At 40.3% G+C, this 16854-nt stretch overlaps 1 protein-coding gene across 5 annotated transcripts in view; it reads left to right on the forward strand.

The window, feature by feature from the left end:
• The window catches only part of kif6 (kinesin family member 6), a 610920-nt gene that overhangs the window by 263107 nt on the left and 330959 nt on the right, over positions 1-16854 (forward strand). The gene's annotated exons all lie outside the window — the stretch shown is intronic.

The raw sequence follows: 16854 nt of genomic DNA on the forward strand, positions 1-16854 counted from the left end.
TATTGGAAAGTATATGGTCATGCACTTTGGTGGAATAAATAAATGAGCAGACTATTATTTAGATGGAGAGAGAACTCAAAATACAGAGATGCAGAGGGACTTAGGAGTCCTTGTGCAGGATACCCTAAAGGTTAACCTCTAGGTTGAGTCGGTTGTGAAGAATGCGAATGCAATGTTGGCATTCATTACTAGAGGTATAGAATATAGGAGCAGAGATATGATGTTGAGGCTCTATAAGGTACTCGTGAGACCACATTTGGAGTATTGTGTGCAGTTTTGGGCTCCTTATTTTAGAAAGGATACACTGACATTGGAGAGTGTTCAGAGAAGGTTCACGAGAATGATTCCAGAAATGAAATGGTTACCATATGAGGAATGTCTGTCAGCTCTTGGGCTGTATTCCCTGGAGTTCAGGAGAATGAGGGGGATCTCATAGAAACATTCCAAATGTTAAAAGGTCTGAACAGATAAAATATGGCAGTTATTTCCCATGGTAAGGGAGTCTAGGACAAGAGGGCATGGCTTCAGGATTGAAGGACGTTCATTTAGAACAGAGCTGCGGAGAAATTACTTTAGTCAGAGGGTAGTAAATCTGTGGAATTTATTGCCATGAGTAGCTGTGGAGGCCAAGTCATTGGGTGCATTTAAGCCAGAGATAGATAGGTTCTTGATTAGCCAGGGCTTCAAAGGGTATTGAAGAAGGCAGGGGAGTGGGGATGACTGGAAGAATTGGATCAGCCCATGATTGAATAGCGGAGCAGATCTGATGGGCCGAATGGCCTTCTTCTGCTCCGATATCTTATGCTCTTATGTTCTAAAGCAAAACTCAACAGCATGTATTGCAGCCATGCTTCACTACCATGCTTCTATGCCTGCTTTGAAAGGGAAAACATAACAACAATTGCACTCAGTGATCCTGCAATCTCTGTCTCGGAGGCCAATGTCAGGCAGTCTTTCAGCAGTGTGAACCCTCACAAGGTGGCGGGCCCTGATGGAGTATCTGATAAGGCTCTGAAAACTTGTGCCAACCAACTGGCAGGAGTATTCGAGGACATTTTCAATCTCTCACTGCTACAGTCGGATGTTCCCACCTGCTTCAAAAGGGCATCAGTTATACCACTGCCTTAATGACTATCGAACAGTAGCACTCACATCTACAGTAATGAAATGCTTTCAGAGGTTGGTTATGGCTAGAATCAACTCCCAACTCAGCAAGGACCTGGACTCTCTGCAGTTTGTCTATCTCCACATTAGGTCTGTGGCAGACACAATCTCAATGGCTCTACACACACCCTTAGATCACCTGGACAATACAAACCCCTATGTCAGGATGCTGTTTGTTGACTATAGCTCAGTGTTTAAGATCATAATTCTGACAGTCCTGATTGATAAGCTACAGAACCTGGGCCTCTGTACCTCCCTCTGCAATTGGATCCTTTACTTCCTAACTAGTAGACCATAGTCTGTGCCGATTGGTAATAATACCTCCTGGTGCACCTCGGACGTGTGCTTAGCCTACTGCCCTAATCTCTCTATACCCATGACTGTGTGTCTAGGTATAGCTGAAATGCCATCTGTAAATTTGCTAATGATGCAACCATTGTTGGTAGAATCTCAGATGGAGATGAGAGGGCATATAGAAGCGAGATATACCAGCTAGTTGAGTGTTGTCCCATCAACAACATTTTCAGTTTACTCAATATCAGTAAAACCAAAGAGCTGATTGTGGATTTCAGGAAAGATAAGACTGGGGAACACAAATCAATCCTTATAGAGAGATCTGAAGTGGATAGAGGGAGGAATTTCAAGTTCCTGAGTGTCAAGATCTCTGAGGACCTAACCTGGTCCTCATATCGATGTACAGAAAGCAAGACAGCAGCTATATTGTGTTAGGAGTTTGAGGAGATTTACGTTGTCATCTAAAACACTTAAAAACTTCTGCAGATGTAACATGGAGAGCATTTTGACAACCTGCATCACTGTCTGGTATGTGGGCAAGGGTTGGGCATTACTGTACAGGATCGAAAGAAGCTACAGAAAGTTGTAAAATTAGTCAGCTCCATCTTGGGTACTATCCTCCATAGTATCCAAGGTATCTTCAAGGAGTGGTGCCTCAGAAAGGTGGCAAACAATATTAAGCAGCCCCCATCACCCAGGACAAGCATTCTTCTCATGGTTACTGTCAGGAAGATGGTACAAAAGCCTAAAGGCACATACTCAATGATTCAGGTATAGCTTCTTTCCCCCGCCATCAGATTCCTAAATGGATATTGAACCCATGAACACTACCTCACTTTTTTTTAATAGTTATTTTTGTTTTTGCACTATTTTAATTTAACTATTTAATATATATACTTACTGTAATTGATTGACATTTTTTTCTATATTATCAGGTACTACCGTTAAGATAACAAATCTCATGACATATGCCAGTGATATTAAACCTGATACTGAGATTCTATAGTGGGAGCATCTAGGACCAGAGGCTACATCCTCAGAATAGAAGGACATCCCTTTAGAACAGAGATGAGGAGGAACTTATTTAGCCAGACTGTGATGAATCTGTGGAATTTATTGCCACAGAGAGCTTTGGAGTCCAAGTAATTGGGTATATTTAAAGTGGAGATTGATAGGTTCTTGATGTGTAAGAGCATCAACGTTGCAGGGAGAAGGGGGAGATTGGAGATGAGAGTGATAATATATCAGCAATGATGGAAAGGTGGAACAGACTCAATGTGCCAAATGGCCAATTGTGTTGGTATGTCTTATGGACCTATGGTCTATTAGTTCCCTAAAGGCTGCTACGGCTGTTGTCTTTCATTAATAGTGTTAATTGCCCTCTCTTTGTTGCAATCTTGCAAGCTATGCATCCCTACCATACTATCTTCTAAATGCATTGTGAAAATTTTGTGCTTGAGTTAGTATGTGGACAATGAGGGAAAATTGCAAGAGATTTGTGGTGGTTTAATGTTGGTGGGCAGTACCTCCCCGAGTGGCACCACTCTGCAACAAATCCACTTTTGAGGAGAGAATTTAGTTAAAAGAGGACAGTTTGGCAAACTAGTGAACTTCTGCAGTCACTCAGCATATTGCTGGACTTGGCACAGAACACTTGTCCAGTATTTCTTCAGATAAATAGTTGGGATTGCGATATCCCATCACATTTTGTACATACTGTATTTGAAGAAACATATTTTTGGGCTACAAGTTGCCAAAGTATTTCTTAGTTGGCTTGTTAGAAAAATGTGGTATTTTAATTTTGATGCTCCAGGCATATAACTTATGAGAATTTGAAATTATCATGGTGTGAATTAATGGAAATTGTTACATCGTGATACACAGTATGAGATTTTACAAGCTGTTTATATTGCATGAGATTTCACTCATGATGAGTGGATTGTGTAACTCTTTCCTAATGGTTATTAAGATTCAGTGTCTTTTAGACTTACTATAGTCCCACAACTTTGACCTATTTAATGTCTCAAGGGTAGACCATAGAGGGAAAAAAATTGCAAATGTTGGAAAACGAGGCTTTGTGAAGGGTTGCAACATTGGTCAGTAAACACAATTAGTGAGCAGATAACTACAATGTTAAATGTTTATTAAATGGTCAGTCTATGACATTTATCAATAATAATGATAAATCAAGAAAATCACAAGAACAATCTCACCTCTCAGTTCTCTTCCAAATTGCGTGCCATACTGACTAAAATGACAGAGACTCATACAGTACAGAACTGGATTCTTTGACCCAACTGGCCCATGCTGACCAAAATTCCCATTTGCCTGTCTTTGGGCCATACTCTTCTCCACCAGTGGTTTCCAAACTTTTTTGGGTTACAGCCCGCCCTGGCTTCCAGACCACATCCCCAACATCCCCCTGTCCCTTTCCAGCTATTACATTAAAACTAAAGAATTTTGAATTATGCACAGTAGAAGAAAATAGGAACTGTAAATTCAAAGCTGTGACAAATAATTGGAAAAATTATAAAAATCTATTGATAGTTACAAATAAAACTATTTCTTTAATTACAGTAAAACAATTCTCATTAACAATTTTGGTGCATACATTTGTAGTCCAACTATTCACTACTACATTGTTTTATCACCTTTCAGTGAGATGGATGGGCTTGCTGCAGTGATATCAGCCCCTCAACATCAAGCTGAATGTCACTCAGAAGGAGTCTCAAGTCCTTACATTCAGTAATTTGCCATCTGTTTTGTTGCTTTGAAAGAAGCTGGGCAACTGCACTAAATCCGTGTTCCACTAAATATGATTTTGGAAAAGCAATAAAGGACATCTTGACCTTTTTCCACAGTGCAGAATGGTGTTCAGAGATTTCTTTCTGCAAATAAAAATCTCAATATGGGTTTTAGAACTTTGGTTTCAACTCAGTCATTTTGTAGCAAGATCAGTTCTTACTCCGTCCTTCCTGTTAAATCCTCATTACAAGTGTTCAGGAATGGATTTATTACCCAATCTGGAATTTGGATCCTGGGAAGATCCTGAAATCTCTCTGATGTGTCTATATGCAGCTTACCCAGGTGGGCACAGTATACTTGAAGATCATCATCTGATATTCTTTCTTTCTCTTTCAACTCAGAGGGGCTTGGAATCGGAAATGTTGCACCAAAACTAAAATAGGGTTAGCTTGGACAGAAATGTGGAGACAATTGATCTGACTTTGATAAGATTCACATCATTTCCTTGCAATTGAAGGTTGATTTTATTAAACCTTATGAATAATTTTGACAGATAAACAGTGTCATGCCTAATATTGCTAGCAGAATCAGATCTTCTCCAATTGTATGGGGCTTTAGCAGTGAGCAATGAAATGTTGTATGAAGTGTAGGCAAACATGTTTTGAAGTGTTTTCGGTTCCTGAAAGTTTTCGTGAAGTGACTGAAAATAAACTAAGTTCTTATTTGCTTTATCAGAGTGTATTCTCTTTGAATGTTCAAGGAGCTTGGACAGTTTCATTGCCTCATTTGAAAAATCTTTTCCACACAACTGACACATTGGCTGCTGTTGGTTGCTTGGTACTGGTATAAATCCATACCTCAGATACCCTACACCATACTGTCTACTCTTTTTTTTTTGTTTGGTCTGCTTCTGCCATTTTTGTTCTGGATTAACGACCACAGTCAATCATCTGTTGTTTAAGTTCAACCTCAGGTGCTGTGTTCAATTAAGCAGAAAGTTAAAATGTCATCATAGCTCAGGCAAAACCTGACTCTCACCTGAAGGTGCATAAAGCGGCTTGATATCACGGTTGGGCCGTGGGCTAGAGAATGCAGTCAAGACGATTCGAAAGGGCTGAATCTGAACCTTACCCCTCCAATGCCATATTCTAATTCATAGGAATTACATCACTGCATGATTAGAGTATGGGAATTATAATAACTACAGTAGTGAATGGCAATAATGCCCAAGAATAACACAATTTCTTCATTCCAAATTGAGAAGTGTCACATTGCTTTTCAATAACTATGATGGGCTAACAAGAGGTGAGGTGATTGTGTGATCATTGTATAGTAATCAATTATGAGGCACTAAAAATCACATGCTTATAATAAATAATTAATTTCTAAAATTAAGCCTGTATTCCCTCAGCTGCCCCCTCCCCTTTCAACGGAGCGACCCCAACACTCCCGTTATCTTTGTCACCCCTTTAGAAGCTCCCACTGCCCTTGGTGAGGGGGTCGATAAAACCTACTTTGGGAGTCACTGCTCTACATCTTTCCAATCCCTGTACCTGTCCAAGTACTTCTTAAATATTGTTAATGTATCTTGCCCTGGCAGCTCATTCCATATACTGATCACCCTCTGGTTCAAAACCTTGTCCTTCAGGTTCCTATTAAATCCTCCCTCTCTCATTAAACCTTTGCTCTCCACCTTTTGATTCCTCATCCCTCAGAAAAAAAGACTGTGCACTGACTATGCCTCTCATGAATTTCTAGACTGCTTTAAGATCACCTTTCATTCTGATACACTCTAATGACAGAAGTCCCAACTTGCTCAGTCTTTTTCCCTAACTCAGTCCCTTGAATCCCTGTTATATCCTCATAAGTGCCCTTGGTACTCTTTAAGCTTAATAGATCCTTTCCTATAGCAGGGTGTCCAAAACTGAGCATAATATTCGAAGTGCAGACTCACCAGCGCTTTTAGAACATTGACTTCATTATCACAGAGTCTAAATCCAGGTATTTTGCATATCACAATGTCAGAAGAACCCTGGAAGCAGACTCCTGTGAGATGCCGCCATAAAGAAAATACAAAAGAGGCTATGCAGGATGATAAAGTAAAAAGATGTAACTTTTCTGAATGATTCATGAAAAAAATAGTTTAAAAAAGCTAATAAAATATGATTAATCCGGAAGTAAATAAAATGTCCATTGGCTCTTGAGAAACCATTAAGTGGCTCCATGTGCTAGAGAGAAATGATTACACTAGTGCTATAGGCCTTTGTAACCCATTGCACTGACATTATGTACTAATAGTCACCATCATCATCATCAGCTATCACTTGTAGGCGAGTATGATTCTTCTGGTGGTTGATGTAGTCACCTGTGTGTCTTGCGATGACTGAAAAGGCCAGTTCATGATCCATAGGTCCTATTGCAGTGCTGGCAGGTGTAGTCATTGAAGTTTTGGTGGATGTAGCTAGTCGAGCCTTTTCCACTCTGTCCTTAGATTGAAATCGCTTAGTCTCAGTGACACGGTGGAGGTATTCTTCAAACTGTGCAGTCCCCTTATAGGCAGTTCTTCTCCAGCTTTTCCTATCCTGTGCTAATTTCTCCCGTCCATTCAGGTTGATGTGGCACTTCCTCAGGTGGTTTTTGATATTGTCCTTGAAACACTTTTTCTGCCCTCCAGGGGTGTACTTTGCATCCGTGAGTTGCCTGAACAGGAGTTGTTTAGGAGGTAGGAGTCAGGCATATGGATGATTTGGCTTACCCATCGTGGTTGATGTTGAGTAACAACTGTGGCTACGGAGTTAATGTTAGTTTCTTTCAGGATGCTGGAGTTAGCATGCCTGTTTTTCCAGCTATCTCTCAGAATTTTTCGAAAGCATCTTTGATGATAAGTTTCTAGGGATTTTATGTGCCTGCTGCATGTTGTCCATGACTCTGCTCCACATAACAAGGAGGGGAGAGATACAGCTTTATAGACTAGAAGCCGAGTGTTGGTCTAGTTATCCCGATCTTCAGAATCCCTCTTTCTCAGCCTGGCAAAAGCTCCACTTGCACAGTCTATTCTTCGATTTATTTCAAGGTCAATGTAGGCTCTTGAAGAAAGAAAGCAACCAAGATATGGGAAATGAAGGGTGTTCTCTTGAAGGATGTTTTCATCTTGGATGTTTGAAGGTTTAGGAGTTTGATCTGGAGCAGGTTGGTGCAGGACTTGGGTTTTCTTGATGTTTAGATCAAGTCCCAGGTGCTTGAATGCTCTGGCAAAAGCATCCATTATGCACTGCAGATTGTCCTCAGAGTGAGCTATGATGCCATTATCATCTGCATATTGGAGCTTCATGATGGAAGTAGTTGACATCTTGCTCTTTGCCTTAAACCTGTTGAGGTTTAAGAGCCCCCTGTCCCCCCCAGTCTGTCCTATAGAGAATCTTGGCTCCTTGTGGGAGGTCTTGGCCTGTGAGGTAAAGAATGGTTGCAATGAAAATGGCAAACAGAGTTCGGACAATGATGCACTCCTGTTTGACCCTGGTCTCAATCTTAAAATATGCTGTTTCAGATCCACAGTAGCTGATGACTGTTGCATTCATATCATTGTGTAAGATCTGCAGGATTTTGAGGTATTTCTCTGGGCACCCAACTTTAGACAGTACCTGCCAATGGGCAGGTTGGTTTACAGAGTCAAATGCTGGTCTAAAAATAAGCAATGTGACACAATCAGACACTGATAAACAAACCGGCATGTGTCAGTGACAAGTGATGACATTGTAATGTCAGAAACAAATAACAACACTGGAGTGATGCCTCATTGATAATTGGCTTGACCTATATGTCATTGGCAAGTGATTACACTGGATGTCTATGTCAACAATAAGGAAATATATTAGCTCAGACTCTCAAGGCAGGAGAAGGCTCTATTGAATCCATTATTATACACCACAATCACGTCTGTATGGTTAAGCACAGCTCAACTGTCTTCAGACAAAATTTTTCTTGGTAAAATCTCAAATAGCAACAAGGAAGCATACAGGAGTAAGATAGATCAGTTGTTAGGATGGTGTCAGAACAACCAAGCACACAGTGTTACTAAGACCAAGCAACTGCTTATGGACTTCAGGAAGAGGAAGTCTGGAGAACACACACCAATCTTCATGGAGTTATCAACAGCGTATAGGGTAAGTTGCTTCAAGTTCCTGGGTGTCAGCATCTTGGAGATTTGTCCTAGATAGAGGAATCTAGAACTAGAGAGTGCAGGTTTAAGATGAAAGGGGAAGAATTTAAAGGAGATTTATAGGATAAGCTTTTCAAACAGTTGACAGAAGCAAATGCAATTCCAGCATTTAAAAGGCATTTGGACGTGTTGTTGGATAGGAATTGATTAGAGGAATATAGGCTTAATGCAAGCAGATGGGATTAGCATAGATAGACATCACATTTGGCATGGACAAGTCCTGTTTCTGTCCTGTATGTTTCTATGATTCTATGTACAGTTACAAAATTGACTCTGCCTCACATTTGAAATTGGCAGTGGAATCTGAGTGACATGCAGTTCTTCCACCACAAGCCATTGATGAAAGTACCATCTAAATGTGACCAAGATGAAACATTTATGCCTGGAACTGCAGCAGGTTATGCTGACCTTTGTATCCCTGACCAACAGTCAGGTTTATACAGCTGATTGCAGGTTATTCTAATTGGAACAAATGTGACTGGCAGTATTTTTCTGTTTTTCCACTTCTGTGTATTTTGGAGAGGTGGGGTTGACATACTGTTCTGCTGGCAATTAGGTGGCCCCACAAATAACACAGGTTTCTGTGCAAAATGATCATCTCAGGTTTCTCATATGGACTTCTCTTCCAAAACATGGTTAAAGAAAAATCATCTTGCTAGCAGCTGTACAGGGGTTTGAGCACAACTTTAATTTGGAAAATATTTTAATTCAAAATCTTTTATTGTGTGGTAAATCGATTATTTTTAACTTGCGACAGCTGAGACCAATTTAAGAAATATTGTATAATTCTGAGGGTCGGTTTCATTTTATGTTTATTTTATACCAATGACTGCTCTTTGGCCTCAGCTCACTGCCAGTAGACATGAATGTACAAAATAAACTGCTCACATGGCTTGACTACAAAAGAACTGAGTGGGAGCAGTACAGAATATGAATCTGAAGGCAACATGTTCTGTTTTCCCTTTGGGTCCCAACATTTTCGCATTCTGCTTGCTCAGCAAATGTTTCATCTCTCAAAAAGCAAAATAGGTGGAATACTGAAAATCTGAGTTCAAAAAACAGTATGCTGGAAATACACAGCTGGTCAAGCAGTATCTGTGGACAGCGAACCATAGTCAGGTCAACGACTTTTTCATCAGAATTATTGCACAGGTCACTCAATGGTCACTCCTCAATTTTCAGAGCAAGATTCATTATCTTCTCTTGCAGTCTGTGGGACCTGTGGAATGGCTGCAATATTTATCTACCTAATCCCCAAAATCCTTTCAATGGTTCTTCTGTGTTGTCCAGTTCAGTAAGGGTGTTCTCCAAATTCCACTGTTTGTAAATTGAGGAATTACACTATTTAAATTAAGGTATCACATTTACCTCATCTTCTAACTCATTTATGATTAGAAGAGGTGGTGACTTGAATTTGTGCTTGAAAAGTTCAGCTTCTTTGGGATTTAAGTAATTGGTATTCGAAGCAAGTCATGTATCATCTTGATCTTGACAGCCACAGATTTTATCTACATATTCCCTGTCAGTTTTGCTTGTAACCACACAGGAAAAGACAACTTAGAATATCAGGCAGTAGGAAGTCACCTGCATGAGTTTAAGAAATGATGCCCAGATAGAAAGCTTTAAGATAGGTCCTTCAGTCACTGACATGAGGTGATGATATCTTGTAGCAGGAAAACGAAAAGGTCTTTTTTCAATATCTGTTTGGGCTGTCTCTGTTCCCAACTTACCTCCCTGAAGGCTTCACTATACAGGAAAGGCATAATTTCTTTTCTGCTTAGAATTTGACTTTACATGTAGTCGGTGCCAATGACTTAATCAAAGCATGATTATAATACTTTAACAGCCCACAGAGTTGCTATTGGCTATTCATTCACACTGTTAAAAAGAGCAGTTTAAACTGGGTGACTGAAATAAACAAAGTGCCATGGATTAATCTTCAAGTGATGTTAACTGCCCATTGACTTGATATTTATAAAGAAACTAGAATCGCTGTTAAACTTCTTATCCTACTGGTTAATATTATCGACCTGAATAAGAATATAAAAACACAAGAAAAAAGAGCAAGAGAAGGCACTAGGCTTCTCATCTTTAATTATCATTCAATAACATCACGACTGATATTAGGCCTCAAATGCCATTCTTCCTTTTAATGTCCAGATATCTGTTAATCAATCAATCACTCAAATTCTGAGTTTCCAAATGTGTCTGTGGAAGAGAATTTCAAAGATTCACCACCCTGAGTGAAGAATTTTTTAATATTTCAGTTTACACCTTGCGCAATACTATTACACTTTTGGAGTTCGTAGTTCAGCTTGGTGCCATTCTGTAAGGAGTCTCTGTATGTCCTCCGTGTAGAATGCGTGGATCTCCTCTGGGTCTTCCAGTTTCCTCCCACAGTCCAAAGATGTACTGGCTAGGTTAATTGGTCATTGCAAATTGTCCTGTGATTCAGTTAGGGATAATCAGGTTTGTTGGGGGTTGCTGGGGCAGCATTGCTTGAAGTGCCAGAAAGGCCTGCTCCATGCTGTATTGTGATCTCTTTAGCCAGGAGAAACATCCTACCTACATCTACCATATCAAGTCCTCCAGGAATTTTGTATGTATATATTTTGTTTCCTTTTACTCTTCTGAGCTCTAAAGGAGTGAATCTTTGCCACAGGCAGCTGTGGAGGCCAAATCTTTACGTATATTTAAGGCAGAGGTTGATAGATTTTTGACTGCTTAGGGCACAGAGATATGGGGAGAAGGCAGGAGATGGGGGCTGAGAGGAAATTTGGATCAGCCATGATGAAATGGCAGAGCAGACTCGATGGACTAAATGGCCTAATTCTGCTTCTATATCTTGTGGTCTTATGGGACCCTGGTCTACTTCATCTGTTAGATGATGGATCCACCTTCCCGTGAACCTGGCTGTCCTGGTGATATTATCTCTATCCCTCATTCACAGAAGTCCCAGTCCATCAGAGGATCATCACTTCTTTCTGTCTAGTTCTGCCTGGCAGTGTGTTGCTTTAAGAAGGCTAATGATAACATTAAGGATACCTTCCATCTTGGCCACTCCCTTTTCTTTTTTCTTCCTTCTAGAACAGTGGTCCCCGACCTCCGGGCCACAGACCGATATAATGCCGCGAAGACATTGGCTCTGATCTGGGCCGACATTTACGTGCCGGGCTGCACCTAATTAATTACTTGTTTATTTCGGCTTTTTTCTTAAAGATGTGCTGGGTCCGTTCCGGCTACCGCTGCACCGCTGCGTTCTTCGCGGCAATGTATTGGTCCGTGGGCCAGAGGTTAGGGACCACTGTTCTAGAAGGTACAGGAGTTGGACAACCAGACTCAAGAACAACTTCTTCCCCACTGCTGATGGACTTCTGAAACAATCACCATTTTCCACATCACTTTCCTGGTAGTGCTGCCACATTCTTGAACCCTTAATTCTACCTCTTCTGTTACTGCCATTTTTTTAGAAACATAGAAAATAGGTGCAGGAGTAGGCCATTCGGCCCTTTGAGCCTGCACCGCCATTTATTATGATCATGGCTGATCATCCAACTCAGAACACCGCCCCAGCCTTCCCTCCATACCCCCTGACCCCCGTAGCCACAAGGGCCCTATCTAACTCCCTCTTAAATATAGCCAATGAACTGGCCTCAACTGTTTCCTGTGGCAGAGAATTCCACAGATTCACCACTCTCTGTGTGAAGAAGTTTTTCCTAATCTCGGTCCTAAAAGGCTTCCCCTCTATCCTCAAACTGTGACCCCTCGTTCTGGACTTCCCCAACATCGGGAACAATCTTCCTGCATCTAGCCTGTCCAATCCCTTTAGGATCTTATACGTTTCAATCAGATCCCCCCTCAATCTTCTAAATTCCAACGAGTACAAGCCCAGTTCATCCAGTCTTTCTTTATATGAAAGTCCTGCCATCCCAGGAATCAATCTGGTGAACCTTCTCTGTACTCCCTCTATGGCAAGGATGTCTTTCCTCAGATTAGGGGACCAAAACTGCACACAATACTCCAGATGTGGTCTCACCAAGGCCTTGTACAACTGCAGTAGTACCTCCCTGCTCCTGTACTCAAATCCTCTCGCTATAAATGCCAGCATACCATTCGCCTTTTTCACCGCCTGCTGTACCTGCATGCCCACTTTCAATGACTGGTGTATAATGACACCCAGGTCTCGTTGCACCTCCCCTTTTCCTAATCGGCCACCATTCAGATAATAATCTGTTTTCCTATTTTTGCCACCAAAGTGGATAACTTCACATTTATCCACATTAAATTGCATCTGCCATGAATTTGCCCACTCACCCAACCTATCCAAGTCACCCTGCATCCTCTTAGCATCCTCCTCACAACTAACACTGCCACCCAGCTTCGTGTCATCCGCAAACTTGGAGATGCTGCATTTAATTCCCTCATCCAAGTCATTAATATATATTGTAAACAACTGGGGTCCCAGCACTGAGCCTTGCGGTACCCCACTAGTCACCGCCTGCCATTCTGAAAAGGTCCCGTTTATTCCCACTCTTTGCTTCCTGTCTGCTGACCAACTCTCCACCCACACCAATACCTTACCCCCAATACCGTGTGCTTTAAGTTTGCACACTAATCTCCTGTGTGGGACCTTGTCAAAAGCCTTCTGAAAATCCAAATATACCACATCCACTGGTTCTCCCCTATCCACTCTACTAGTTACATCCTCAAAAAATTCTATGAGATTCGTCAGACATGATTTTCCTTTCAGAAATCCATGCTGACTTTGTCCGATCATTTCACCGCCTTCCAAATGTGCTGTTATCACATCCTTGATAACTGACTCCAGCAGTTTCCCCACCACCGACGTTAGGCTAACCGGTCTATAATTCCCCGGTTTCTCTCTCCCTCCTTTTTTAAAAAGTGGAGTTACATTAGCCACCCTCCAATCCTCAGGAACTAGTCCAGAATCTAACGAGTTTTGAAAAATTATCTCTAATGCATCCACTATTTCTTGGGCTACTTCCTTAAGCACCCTGGGATGCAGACCATCTGGCCCTGGGGATTTATCTGCCTTCAATCCCTTCAATTTACCTAACACCACTTCCCTACTAACATGTATTTCGCTCAGTTCCTCCATCTCACTGGACCCTCTGTCCCCTACTATTTCTGGAAGATTATTTATGTCCTCCTTAGTGAAGACAGAACCAAAGTAATTATTCAATTGGTCTGCCATGTCCTTGCTCCCCATAATCAATTCACCTGTTTCTGTCTGCAGGGGACCTACATTTGTCTTTACCAGTCTTTTCCTTTTTACATATCTATAAAAGCTTTTACAGTCCGTTTTTATGTTGCCTGCCAGTTTTCTCTCATAATCTTTTTTCCCCTTCCTAATTAAGCCCTTTGTCCTCCTCTGCTGAACTCTGAATTTCTCCCAGTCCTCAGGTGAGCCACTTTCTCTGGCTAATTTGTATGCTTCTTCTTTGGAATTGATACTATCCCTAATTTCTCTTGTCAGCCACGGGTGCACTACCTTCCTTGACTTATTCTTTTGCCAAACTGGGATGAACATTTGTTGCAGTTCATCCATGCAACCTTTAAATGCTTGCCATTGCATATCCACCGTCAATCCACCATTCTAACATATATTTTTGAACTACTTCAGATTGCACTACAATCCTTGCACCATTTTGTTGTTTTGCACTTGTTGCTGTCATTACTACATTTACTCTTTCCTCGGTGAGTTTCATGCGAGCTTGTAATTTCATTGCAGGCTGGTGTATATGACAATAAACTAATCTGAAGTCCTATACAAGTATAATGTCAGATCTCCATGGGCCTTCATATAATCTTCCTTTCTATTATAATATTAAAATGTTTAATAGCATCAAGGAGAGAAAGAGATGGACAGCAAAAACAGAAAAAAGCAAAGCAGGAGAATCACCAAAAAAAAGGTGAATTGGTTAATTATTGTCACATATACTGAGGTACAGTGAAAAATTGTTTTGCATGGCATCTATCCGGATAATTTCATCCTAACAGTACATCAGAGTCCTATGAGGGAAAACAAGAACAGAATACAGAATAAAGTGTTACAGGAGAAGTGTAGTTCAAGGGCACAATAAGGTAGATCGTGAGGCCAAGAGTCCATATTATCAAACAAGATTCAATATCCGCTTGATATTCTTATAGCAGTGGGAAGCTGTCCTTCAGTTTGTTGGCATGTGCTTTCAGGCTTTTCATCTTCTGCCCAATGGAAGGATGGAGGGAGAGAATGGTGAGGGTGAAAGCAAAAGAACAAAAACCATAAGACTATAAAATATATTGGAGTAGGATTAGGCCATTTGGCTCAGAGTCTGCTTCACCATAGATCATGACTCATCATTCCTTAGTCAATTCTCTTACCAATCAAGAACGTATCAAGCTCTGCCTTATATAACTGTAGCTCTTTAATAAGAAGTTCCACAAATCCATCACCTTCTGGCTCAAGAAATCCACTCTTTTCTCAATTCTAAAGGGATCTCCTTTTATTTTGAGGCTGTGCTCTTGGATTCTAATGTTTATTATGAATCAAATTCTTGCATACTTTATGTTCATACTAAGCTTTATGTACAGTGATAATGTATAGCATGGTGCTGTTTGGTAACAATTATAGTCAAAAGTAGAAAAATAAAACATGAGGTACTCATGAAATATTGCTGCTGATTTTTATAGTGAAAATACTGTGCAGAAAAATGTACCCAGGGAGACAGAGCAACTAATCTCGACTAGTAACTGCAAAAAGCTTTAGCCTTGGTACAGACTAGAAATTATGTTACACTGTCAGTTTTAGGCTTATGTTCATTATGTTCAGATGTTGCTATGTATTGAATCTGTGTGTCAACAAGCCATGGTAGCACAAAGTAGTTGGTAAATGCTGGCTGATTTATAGTTTGACAGTGCTCCAAAACCCAACAAGGTAAATTTGCAGGTAGTAACTTTCACCATGCAGAGATTGTGCTGGTTAGAGCATTCATGCTTTAATAATTATTTTCATTATGACCCTGTGTTTGTCTTATGGAACACAATGAATTTAATTTACTTAACAAAGAGCTGCATAAGGTTTCCACTGAAGGATTTTTAGACATTTTGTTTTCATGTTTTTGTCACTAACAAATTGAATACTGACCAAGTGAAGTTGAGTAAGAGGTTGAGAATTTAGCCCTCACCAAAGGCTTTACATCAGCACATTTCATTACAACATATTGATGAAAATATTTAACTGTATCTTGCCAAGACCAGGCTGAAAATATCTACTGAGCGTAGCTGTTGACAGAAAAGTGTTTGCAGTCTCTCCGTGGTATGCAGCTCTGACTTGTGTTGCAATTATGAATGTCTTCTGTCTGAGATTTCACAAGTTTTACTGCAAGCATGCAACATTTGAATGTCATTCACTCCTATCTGAATTGTCAGAAACAGATGAGCCATTTATGATATTTTTAAGTTTTAAAAATGATAATTTTTGTAATTTAATACTTATAAAAGATGTCAATTGTGGAGAACATTTATATGGTAGTAATTGGCAGTAAATGTAATTTTGTCTATTGAAGGATAGAAGGCAAAACAGAACTGTTTGGTGTATTCTACATGCACTACCTCTTCCTGAATTGTTCTCTATACTATATATCCCTGGGCAATTTCTATAGCTTTGGCCTCTTATGCATTCTGAGTTTAATTTATTCACCAATGACACTAACAGCTGCCAAGGCCATGAGCTCTAAAATATCTACCTTCATTTTTTCTACTTCTACCTCTCTCTTCTTCAAGATTTTCCTCGATCAATCTTTAGGCTATCTGTCAGAATGGGAAGAGCTTTATGTGGGTTATTGTCGAATTTTGTTTGATAATACTTTTTGAGGCGTTTTATGAAATTTAAGAGTTTCTAGAATTTTAAGTTATGGTTGTCATTAGGGAAGCCATCACAACCAAAGATAATGAATTCAAAGACAAAATGATTCCTTCTCAGACACTTTACTTTTCCCACTCACTTGGCTTCACCTATCACATTCTAGCTAGTCCTTCTTGCCCTCCCACACTTTTTTATTCTGGCATCTTCCCCTTTCTTTTCTGGTCCTAAAGAAGGTCCTTGGCCTGAAATGTCAACTGTTTATTCATTTCCATAGATGCTGCCATTTTGTATGTATGCTGACAGATCTAAAGAATAAGTTAATAGGTCACTGTCCTGTAGAGTTACAGTGACATAGCAGGTGGTTTTGTAAATTTGGTTTATTATCAGGTATACTGAGGTACAGTAAAAACCTTTGTTTTGCATGTTTTTTGGTAGAAAGTGCCAATATGTGTCTACTGTTTGTGCGCAGTTCCAATGGGAGTCATCAAATATTCCCATTTTGGACTACTACAGCTGAAATCCATAGTTACTTCTGTGTACAGCTTTGTTTTAAGACGTTTAAAAA

This window comes from Mobula birostris, chromosome 2 (assembly GCF_030028105.1).
Source record: "Mobula birostris isolate sMobBir1 chromosome 2, sMobBir1.hap1, whole genome shotgun sequence".
In the NCBI taxonomy this organism is placed as follows: domain Eukaryota; kingdom Metazoa; phylum Chordata; class Chondrichthyes; order Myliobatiformes; family Myliobatidae; genus Mobula; species Mobula birostris.